A 12436-nucleotide genomic window follows, 5' to 3' on the forward strand; every position below is an offset into this window, starting at 1 on the left:
AGGTTAGGGGCTGATTGATGGGTGGCAGTGACAGGGGGTGATTGACGGGTGATTGACAGGTGATTGACAGGTGATTGACAGGTGATTGACAGGTGATCAGGGGGGGTAGATGCATACAGTACACGGGGGGGGGGGGGGTCTGGGGAGAATCTGAGGGGTGGGGGGTGATCAGGAGGGAGTAGGGGGCAGATTAGGAACTAAAAAAAATATAGCGTTGACAGATAGTGACAGGGAGTGATTGATGGGTGATTAGGGGGGTGACTGGGTGCAAACAGTGGTCTGGGGGGTGGGCAGGGGGGGGGTCTGAGGGGTGCTGTGGGCGATCTAGGGCAGGGGGGGGGAAATCAGTGTGCTTGGGTGCAGACTAGGGTGGCTGCAGCCTGCCCTGGTGGTCCCTCGGACACTGGGACCACCAGGGCAGGAGGCAGCCAGTATAATAGGCTTTGTATACATTACAAAGCCTATTATACATTGTTTCAGTGGCGATCCGGGTGCTAGTAACCCGCCGGCGCTTCCGAACGGCCGGCGGGTTACAGCGAACGGGGGGCGGAGCCAGTCCCCGGCGGCTGATCGCGTCACGAATGACGCGATCGCCGCATAGCCACTCCCGCAGCCGCCCCCGCCGATGGGCGTATTGCGGTCGTTTGGGCCCGGACTTTGCCGCCGCCCATCGGCTGGGGGCGGTCCTTAAGTGGTTAAAGTGAACCAGAGACGAAGAACCCTCATGTATTTTACCATATATATCAGTACGAACATTAGAGAAAACACATACCCTGCTTCCTGTTTCATACTTTACTGCTCAGCCTGCTTGTTTATCAGCCCTGATAAAATCCCCGACTGAGCATTCAGTCTGGCTTTGCTCAGGAATCATTATAGCAGAGTCATTCTAGCAGAGCCACAAGGGGACAGGCTTGGGCTTGAAAAGACATCAAAGAAGACAGAAGGGTTGGTGTTTTCTCTAATGTTCCCACTGATATGATATATGGTAAAATACATGAGGGTGCTTCAACTCTGGTTCACTTTAAAGTGATCTCGAGCCGAAGCTTAGGATCAAAATTGGATACATACCTTAAGAGAGGAAAGCTTCAGGATCCTATTGAGGCTTCCCTCGCTGATCTAAAGACCCCCATTGCCCCCCTCCACATTATGGCTGCGCATCTCTTCTTCCTTAATCGGGCCTGTGCAGTAGCCGTGCAAGCTCGCCTGCGCATGCACAGTAAGCTGAAGCCACGGGCTCCATGGCTCTTGCGCATGAGCGGGTGGTCTATTGCATGGCCATGCTGGAGGAAGAAGAGCTGTGAGGCTCCATATAGGTTTAGCGACAATTAATTGCTGCTAATCTTCGGTGGGCTGCGCTCAGTGACGGGGGCCATCAGACCAGTGAGGGAAGCTTCAATAGAATCCTGAGGCTTCCCTCTCTTTAGGTAAGTATCTAATTTTGTACCCGAGCTTCGGCTTGGGTACTCATTAAGTAGATTCACTTCCTCGGCATAGACTGAGACAGAAACATTAAATACTGCACATAGGGTAATAACATAAGGGCTAGGATTACAGAAGAACTAGTGCTGTTAGTGTGTCACAAGCCCTTCACCTTTACAGCAGGAACATCTCTCCTAGATGCCCAAACTCACTCTGGCATCTTCTGTAGCCCGAGCTATCATGTTGTTGTTCTGATGATGTATATGCTCTCCAACCACTTATCCAAACCCAACAGATCAGGCTCTACAACTCCAGAGTATACAATATGGTGTGCAATCACATCTGCCAGGCCAAAAAAAGACCAAATAAGGTTTGTAGAATATGTTCTCATGGCTACTATCCCACCTTTGCACAAGTTGTGTCTGTGTCCAGTAGCACAAAGCCGCACATGCACAGCTTTTTCCTTTGTGCATGAGTGGCTTCACGCTAGTGCGCATGCGTGGTCCATAATTGGGACTGGGCAGTACACCTGCACTTATATATGGAAGGAAGCTTGGCTGCCAAAATGAAGAGGGTCCTGCCCAGCAGTGGTTGAGTTGAGGAGGGTCATCCAAAGTATCTAACTTTACCATTTTTCCCTCCCAGGTTTAAGAGGGTTAGGAAGTTAGGGTTTAGGCATTGGTTTAGGAGGGTTAGCTAGAAGGAGGTAATAGTTAACAGTTAGTTAAAAACCCCGATAAAATGACTTTTGCAAAGTAAATAGTACTGTAGAATATCAGTAACAGGGCACATTACCGATATTACAAAAGTTAGGAACAACGGGCACCCATGACTCTTTTGAATGTATACAATGCATATGCATAGCTCCCATCTGTCCCTCTCTCAAAGGGATAGTCCCTCTACGGGAACCATATTTCACTGTCCCTCTTTCTATCTCATTTGTCCCTCTTTCTATAGTTGATGTACGGATCTGTGTTTGTACATGTATTTTTCTACTGTGCTTAAATGACTCTAAATGTTATTCCCATTAATTAAATTGATTAAATGTTAAAAATGTAAGAAACAAAAAACCCTAATGATGATAGAAAGGAAAACTGTGGTTTGAAACCTCATCTTTTGATTCAGAATTCTTTGTGTTATGCATGTGTAGCACACCCGTAGGTGTAGCTGTGTTAGATGGGTACTGCTCTTGTCCAACACCTGTGACACCCACAGCCTCCGGTGATACACATGAACCAGCAGTATAAGGTTAAGCAATTTTCTTGGATCGGAAGACCCAGTAATAAAGATAAAATTAGCAATTTACCTTCTAGCAATATGTTCTAAAAGATAGGTTACAGCATTTGACCTTCCAGTTATAGCAATAATGGAATACCAACAGTTGCTTGCAAAAAAATGCAATAGAGAATGAAACTTCCGAAGTCTCTGGAAAGGAATTGGTCCAAAGAAGCACCAGAAAATCCAGAGATGTGAAATCCCAAAAATCACAGTAAATCATAAAGTGTAGTTTAAATGACAAATGTAAAAACAGTCTGTTATAATCAAATTAAGATAAACATTTAAGCTAATTTCCCTAAACATTGGCCAATGTTAGTCTAATCAGCAGGCCGGTAGTTGGAGCTTATATATAAAACAGTATTTGTAATCCACAAGGAGCTTCACTCAGAAGAGCAGCAGCAGGAAGATGAAACAAGCTGGATTATTAGTACTATATGAATGATCCTCTTCTGATAGGCCTAGACACCTCAGAGCAGACTGTTATCAATATGTTTCTGTCTCTAGTCCCCACTACAAACTGCATTGCATAAGACCCTGGGAGGCCTCACCATGTAAAGTTCACAATCCAATTGGAATCATTCACTCACTCAAAACTGGCTCTGTGAATCTTCAGGGCTGCTATGCAGGCAGATAAACATACCAATAAACTGGATTCACTATCAGCCAGTTACAGTAGTAACAAAGTAGCTTGCTTACAGTTCCTTCAGATGAGGCAAAATGAAGCAGCCATGTGAAGTAGACTGTCACATTCCTTCAGAAAGGATGCAGTCACAGGACACTGTGGAAGAAGGATTTCAGCTCACAGACAGCTCATTTCTGTGTGTGGAACACTGTGTAATCCCTCAGATCTCTCTCCAGCCAGTTCTGTCATAGTTCTTTCTCTGCTCTCAGCTCGCTCAATCCAGTTTCTAGCAAATTCTCAGTTCTCAGAGCTAAGACTTTCTCCACAGTATAAAATCTCCACAGTATAAAATCTGCTCTCCTATTGGTGAGAGGAATTCTCCACCTATATGTAGGAGGGAAAATTGCAAACAGCAAACTATGTAATTAACTGTTTCAGAGCTGGTTTTATAGAACTACAAATCCCAGATATGATTACACAGAGAATACACTTTGCACAGGTACTGAATAGCCATGCTTGCAGGATGACTACACGTGGTGAGGGGTGTGGTGGGGGCGTGGTTAAAGATATGGCAGGGGTATGTCTTAAAGTGTTCCTCTTTCTTATCTCAAAAAGTTGGGAGGTATGCATATGTGTTGCATTAAATTTGATAACCAAAGATTTTTTTTTTTTAAAGGATACATCCGAGCTATTAAAAAAATGAAATCTACTTACCCAGGACTTCTTCCAGCCCCTAGCAGCTGATCTGTCCCATGCTGCAGCTTCACTCTCTGCCGCTGGCTGTCGGCGCCTCACCAGGCCGTCCTCTACTGTGCCTGCATGGGCACTGCTGTCAATCAAATCCACATTGTCCGGAGCATACTGTGCAGGCACAGAACTACTGTACCTGCACAGTACACTCCGACCACGTGGATTTGATTGACAGAAGTGCCTGCGCAGGCGCAGTAGAAGACGACCTCGTGAGGTCATCCTCAGCACTGGGAGACAACGGCTGAGAGTGGAGCTGCGATATGGGACAGATCAGCTGCTAGGGGGCTGTGGGAAGAGTAGATTTCATTATTTTATAGCTTGGACTTTCCCATTAAGCAGATCAGTTTAATACCTGGTGCCTGATATGTCATAAACCTCAACCAATTACACATCAAGTAACTGAATGATAAAAAATTATCTTTTACTGGTTCGTGTGAGTTACTGTACTTTGCAGCACGGCGCCATATTAATCTGATCTGGATAAAAAAAAAACCCTATAATCCTTTACCCAAAAATAAGATCAATACCTTTTGGCAAACAGCGCTTGCAACTCAATTCCCTACTTTAACCTAAAAATAAATGCCTTCAAAATAACTGTCTCCAATTGCTTCAAATATTATTTCTTTCTAAGCAGTTCTTATAATTTGTTCTTGAATGCGAAATAAAATGGATGACTCTCCATTGGCTGTAAGTGATGATTGTGGTATTGATTGAGGTGTCACAGACCAGAATAACGCGGGCCCATGTTTGGCACTGCGGCGGGCCAGGAGTCACCGATGATATGTGTAAATTGCACAAGCTGGCAGGTAGCATCTAATAGTAAGCCAGTTGCTAAGTCATGCAAATAAATAATGGAATGGAAGGAATGAATATGATGCAGTACCGAGGCCAAAACATTTTCTGTCCTGAGAGCAATTATTTCAAGACGAACAGCCATTTCAGAACTTGTTCAGCTGAAAACAAACATTATGTTATTTGACTGCTCCTTTTCTAAAGACCATTGTGAGCACCATTTATATCATTTATACCATTTATATCACAGAAGAACAAGGATCCCAAAGTGATAATCTAGCAGTTCTTCATGGTTAAAAAGAATATCAATGTTACACGGTTGATATATCATTTCAGAAGACTTTTTCACAATGGGTTGTACTCAGGTCAGATAACAAACAGGAGTGCTCTATGGTGCGTTATCGTTTATTGGATTGGTTAAAATACGTTAAAATTAACTTGCAAGATTCAGATAATAAAATAGCATGTCGGCCAACCAATGGGTATGCAGGAAACCCTCTTGTGACTTCTCCTTCTTGGATCCGTAGCTGTGGCCAGATGGGAAATGGACTAGTCCATGGAGGCAAACACTTGTAGGTTAGATCAGGATCAAGCAGTCAGGCAGCACTTTCGATACTGAGGTCACAGGTTCAAATCTTGGGTAATCTGCACAGAGTTGTTGTTTGTTTGAGAACCTATTTTAACTGATCCAATAAATGATAACGCACCACAGAGCATTCCTGTTTGCTTCCTACTGAGCTTCACTTTCCCACAAGTCTTGGAGCTTGCTGATTGGGGGTGTTTTAAGGGGTACCTGAACCCAGGACCTTCCACTTGATGGAGCATTGTCGTACTTTGGAAACTGTGTATTCAGGGCCTATTTGATGACACACTCCCCCCCCCCCCCATCCTTTCCCCACATACAAAATCACTCTGTGAAGTGGGGAGCAGAGAGGATGAGTAGTTTATCATTAGCCAAGGATTGCACTACTGGGGAAAGTGGAAACTTGCAAGACACTAAAAGGACTCTGCAAGAGCTGGAATGTAATGTGCTGTGTACTGGAGATTGCCTGAATTGAATTAATACAGAGAGTGCAGTATACTTCTCTGTACACTAGAGAGCATACCTGGTTTTTGCCTGGATGGCCTTTGTGCAGAAACAGTCCACAATGTAGTGCAGGGGCGTAACAGCAAAATTATTGTGGTAAGACCTCCCCAAGGTGTGTCATGGCAAGAAGTCATGGCTAGTTCCTCTCCCACTGCACATCATAGCCAGACAGAGACTACCATAGTGGCCAGCTGTTCCACTCCGCCTCACCCACTTCTTATGTTGAGTAAACATTTCAATCATTTGAAATTACTTTTGCTGAATTATGCTGTCGTTCTATTGTTATATATATATATATATATATATATATATATATATATATATATATATATATATATATACTAGTAAAAAAGGCCTGTCTGTTATATAACAGGCGCTACGCCAAAGGGCAAGTGCCGTACGTGCCCTCATGACAGAGACAATGGAGGGGGAAAAATTATGGGCTTTGGCTAATTGACTTCGGCCATTTGGGTGAGCCAACACACTGGCCAATGTCAGAATTTACCAGAATTTTGGACTAGTTCTAGAAATGGAATGCCACTTTCCACCTTGGCTGATTTCTGGTTTTGACCAAAACACACACAAATGCACACACAAATGCACACACAAATATACACACACAAATACACATATGTATTTATATTTATAAAGCACTGATTATGCGGGGATAACAGTCTACTTCCTTGTTGGGAACCTGTTACTATTCAGCGTTGACATTTAAAACTGCTAGGAGATGTAAATAGGAATTACATTTTTATAGATGGACCCCACTGCACTGTCCATATTTAAAGAGTCCTCAAACCCCTGTAGGCAAAACATGGTGGCATGATTTTGGAACCGGTACACACAGAAATTGCATTACAAGCTAGTCGCTCTGAGCACATCTTATGAACGGGGTGGTTGTTATTTCATGAAGCGCTATCCTACCTTCACTCTGCACCAAGTCTAGGCAATGGTTATTATTATTATTATTTTATTATTATTTAGTAGTTATATAGCGCCGACATCTTCCGCAGCGCTGTACAGAGTATATAGTCTAGTCACTAACTGTCCCTCAGAGGGGGCTCACAATCTAGTCCCTACTATAGTCATATGTCTATGTATGTATTGTGTAGTGTATATATTGTAATCTAGGGCCAATTTAGGGGAAACCAATTAACTTATCTGTATGTTTTTTTTGGGATGTGGGAGGAAACTGGAGTGCCCGGAGGAAACCCACACAGACACGGGGAGAACATACAAACTCCTTGCAGATGTTGACCTGGCTGGGATTCGAACCAGGGACCCAGTGCTGCAAGGCGAGAGTGCTAACCACTACGCCACCGTGCTGCCCACTGGTCATCACTATCAGTTTTAGTCCTTGTACCTGAACTTCTTTGTGTAATATTGAACTCTTAATTGTTTTTTATATTTGTTTTTTGTGATTCTGTGATGCATTTTGTTTATTATGCCTCCAGGAATATGTCCTGGGTATCAGTCTAGAATGTTTAGACATCTGTGGCAATTGTTTTAGATGTGATATGGAGACCCATTGGCCAGATGTTTCATGAGGTTTATAATTCTGGTTGTGAGCATCAATAACTGCTAAGCACTTAACAAATGATGCTATTCCACACTGTGTTGTGTCAATGTTTGTACAATAAATGAGTCCTTCAATGTGCATTAATTTGTTATTGATACTTTTCTTCAATGCATCACATTGCTTACCTGCAGACAGACATCAGATGATTGATCCCACTGATTATAGTCATTTTGGGACACAGTCAGTTGTACATATACTACTCTCCTCAGCTACATTCTGTAATATTTTATTTCACTATCTGAAACCCTTCCATTACACTGTACCAGATTTTCTGCTACCACCAAACTTTTTCATTGGAAAGAAGATGATACTCAAGAGAAAGTATCGTATTGCCACAACTGCAAATCTCTAGGTTACTTTATGATCACAGATGCTCCCAGCCCCTCCTCCTGAGTTTCCTGTTTGCATGATAAGTAGTAGCAGATTTGCATATGATTTGCCTCTGAATTGAATACGAAGTGTGCACAGAGTCTATATAGGTGCTGCACACTGAGCTGGTGGTCATTTCAGATTCAGCCTTAGTGGTATGCGCTGGCCCTCTCCTTGCTGTCCAACAAAATGTAAGTTACAAATTTTTTTTGCTTAGCTGCTCCCAAGGTTTTAAATTTAGGTTAGGTCACTTGCCCGGAGGTTTGCCTCACCGTGGCGCAAGTGTCTAGTACATTATACTTTGCATGCAAACCATATTAGAAGCTAAAGTTCCTCCTAGTGTAATAAATGTTAGCACTTGTTTTGGATGCAGGGCATGCATTTTTCAGTCTAATAGAGGTGGTGTATGCCTATGCGATTAACCATTCAATTGCAGCATGTGTTTAGGGATGCGCAGCCTTCCCCCCACTTTTTCTTTACTTTATGATCAAAGTTTATTGTCATACTTTGCTGTCAAAGGAAAAAATGTATAGTTTTTATATAAAGTGTTAGTGGTCTTATGGGTGGCAAGCCATTCAAAATATAATCTCTGTTCTAAAACATTAAACACAACATAAAAATAATAGAAAACTGGCAAAAAGTTACTGAAAGAGTTCAACACTTAAAGTTCCACTTTACTGAAGTCAATTATTATCATTACTGGTTTTAAGACAAATGATCAGATTAAGTATTTCAGAGCAAACAAAGCAGAGAAAGTTCTGTCATTGTCATATAGCAGGTTCCCTTAAAGTGGAATGAAACCCAGCATTTCTTCTTTGCTCTAAAAGATTGTTTACAGCATATAATATACTAACATATTTTTTTTTAATAAAACAGCATTGAAAGGGTTAAATCACAGGACTGACTTTTTCTCCTGTAGGGGCAGCCACATCTGCACTGGTGATAACCGTATCTTCTGTTTACATTCTTCACTTGATACAATTAAGTAAACCTTCTCTGACTGTGCAGAAACTTCTGCTAATGAGTCCTGAACTGAAACACTGCTCAGAAATCATTACTGGGTGCATTTATAATAGAAATACAACAGTTATGAATAAAATGCACCAGCAGCTTTCAAAGTAAATAAACTGAACTTTGGGAACTTATAATTTCTAAATGAATAATAATACTTGTGCACAAAAGCAAATATGATAATTGTATGGGTTTTAAAAATTAGGAAAACACATTTTTATTGAATATTTTGTCAGAGTTTAAAACCACTTTAAAGTGTACCCGAGGTGAAAATAATCTAATGAGATAAACAATTATATTTATTCTCCTACTCCTACAAATAACTTTTTAAGTATCCCAGGGTTTTCTTTTATATATAAATATTTACAAATTAGGTTGAATGTGTTATTGTCTCTAATCAGTGGCAGCCTATTAAGTGTCCTAGAGTTAGAAAAAGGTCAATAGTTCATGTATTTTATCTCTCCCTGCCCTTTTATTGCTGCAATTTGCTTATCAGGTACCTGACAAGGTACCAACAAGACTCAAGCTATCACTTCCACGTCAAGAAGTTAACTCTTTCAAGCAGCAAAATAAAACAAGTAAAACAGCTTGGTTATTAATATGTTTTGTACCGTACATACACATCTTTATCTCATTATGTCACATATCGCCTCGGATACACTTTAAAGACTACCTCCCGTGAAATATACATTATACGTAAGGTGAAGCTCAAAGTGTCCCATAACTCAGGATCGGCAATTAAATGGGTAAATAACTCACCCGTTTGCCTTGAAATGAAATTAATCTTAAACCCCACCTCCTTGTTAAAACACAAAGTCTCGCCGAGAAGTCTAGAGCCCTGTGGCCACCCCACATGTGTTGGCGTCCTCCACCCCCTCCCTTCCCAGCTTCAGACTTCTTGGTGATGCTTCAGGCAAAAACTGCTTTGGTGATTTTGCTGATAGGGTGGGGTTTAAGATTAACGCCCATTTCAAGGCCAACAGGTGAGTTATTTAATTGTTTCATTGCCAATCCTGTGTTAGCGGACCATAATTATTACATTAACTATAATTTATATTTCACTGGCGATACTCTTAAAAGTAAAAAGAGATTGCTGCAAAATAATTTTTGCATTACTCTTTAACCACTTTCCCTTATCACGTCGGTATATCTACGCTCTACAGTTCCTGCCCAGGTACATGGATAGTCATCCCCCGCTGCGATCGCTTGAGGCACGTGCTTGTGCACACGGGAGCATGTTCTCATCCCTGCCAGTTAGTAGACAGATCTGAAAATGGGAACACAGTTCCCATTCACAGATCTAAGTGCCTGCGACCAATGATCATCAGCATCAATGAGATGCTGGTGGTCATTGACTAAAGTGAAAGCAAAACATACACGCATTGCTTCCTCCTGTGCAGACAGTTTACACAGGGGGAATAAACTGAGGAGGGCATCTAGTGGCCATTGGCCAAATATTACATTACATATAATTAATAAAAATACATAGTTACCTTAGGGACTCAACTTTTTTCATATATACGCCATAAAGGTAAATTCATGTAATTTTTTTGAAAGTAAGGGCTTTTAATTAAAGGGAACCTTAACTGAGAGGGATATGAATGCTTCCTTTTACACAACACCAGCTGCTTGGCAGTCCTGCTTATCTCTTTAGCTGCAATGGTGACTGAATCACACACCTGAAACAAGCATGCAGCTAATCCAGTCTGACTTTAGTCAGAGAACCTGATTATGCATGCTTGTTGAGGGGCTGTGGCTAAAAGCATTAGAGACACAGGATCAGCAGGAGAGTCAGGCAACTGGTATTATTTTAAAAGGAAAAATCCATATCCTTCTCAGTTTAGGTTCCCTTTAATGATGGACTCAAAACTAAAAAAAAATATACCTTTATTTCCAAATAGAATATTGTCGTCATACATTGTAATAGGAACATAATTTAAATGTTTTAATAACTGGGACAAACTGGCAAATAAAATGTGTGGCTTTTACCCACAGTAGAATATTTTATTTTAAAACTATAAAGGCTGAAAACTGAGAAATAATGAATTTTTTAAAAACATTTTCTTATTATTCCTGTTAAAATGCATTTAGCATAAAATAATTATCAGCCCACATTTATGAGTGACTGGGAGGAAGAGTTGCATATTACCAGTGCTGCTCAACAGGATACCGGATATCCGAATAGACTCGGATATCCGACTTTTTTAGGCCTATCCGATCGGATACGGATTCCGGATAGCTGGTCCAGTATCCGGATAGCTATCTGCGGATAGTTGGCTGGGCTATACGGATATCCGCGGATAGTACGGATATCCGCGGATATCTGGACCAGTGAAACACTGCATGAGGTCCAGACGTCATGGGAGCCAATCAGAGGGCTCCCAGCAGAAGCACCAGAAACCAATCACAGAGGGGAACCCTGGCCAGCCCCACCTGACCTCATTAAGCCAATCAGAGGCCTCCCAGCCTAAACCCTGGCTCCCAATCACAGAAAGGAACACTGGCCAGCCCCCCTGGTATAATAAAGAGGGCTGCCATGATGAGACAGATCGTCCTGGCTTGCTGAATGCTTCCTGAGAGACATGCTCCTGCTCCATTGCTGGTGCCCTACAAAGGGCTGTACATAGTTATAAACCTAAGCTGTTCAGTGATTAACCCCTTCACTATCACTACAGTATAGTTAAATCATTCATTTGCTTGATTGATGTCATAAATGTGACATTAAGAGTGTGTGCTGCAGTGCTGCTGCAGCTGCCTGCTATGTGATTGTGTGTGTGTTGTACACACACCAGGCCAGGTGCTGCCTGCCTGCCACGAGCAAACACGTGCAAAGTGCCACGTGCAAACACATGCACAGTGCAAACACGTGCAAACTGCAAAAATGTGCAAACACGTGCAAACACGTGCAAAAATGTGCAAACACGTGCAAACACGTGCAAAGTGCCACTTTGCACATGGCACTTTGAACGTGTTTGCACGTGTTTGCACTTTCCACATTTTTACACTTTGCACGTGTTTGCACTTTGCACATTTTTGCACGTGTTTGCACGTGTTTGCACATTTTTGCATGTGTTTGCACATTTTTGCATGTGTTTGCACATTTTTGCATGTGTTTGCGCGTGTTTGCACATTTTTGCATGTGTTTGCACGTGTTTGCACTTTGCACATTTTTGCATGTGTTCGCGCGTGTTTGCACATTTTTGCATGTGTTTGCACGTGTTTGTTTTTGCATGTGTTCGCGCGTGTTTGCACATTTTTGCATGTGTTTGCACGTGTTTGCACTTTGCACATTTTTGCATGTGTTTGCACGTGTTTGCACAATTTTGCATGTGTTTGCACGTGTTTGCACTTTGCACATTTTTGCATGTGTTTGCACATTTTTGCATGTGTTTACGCGTGTTTGCACAATTTTGCATGTGTTTGCACTTTGCACATTTTTGCACGTGTTTGCACATGTTGGCACTTGGCACTTTGCACATGGCACTTTGCCCTTGGCACTTTGCATTTGGCACTTGGCCCTTTGCAC

This window comes from Hyperolius riggenbachi, chromosome 3 (assembly GCF_040937935.1).
Source record: "Hyperolius riggenbachi isolate aHypRig1 chromosome 3, aHypRig1.pri, whole genome shotgun sequence".
Lineage (NCBI taxonomy): Eukaryota > Metazoa > Chordata > Amphibia > Anura > Hyperoliidae > Hyperolius > Hyperolius riggenbachi.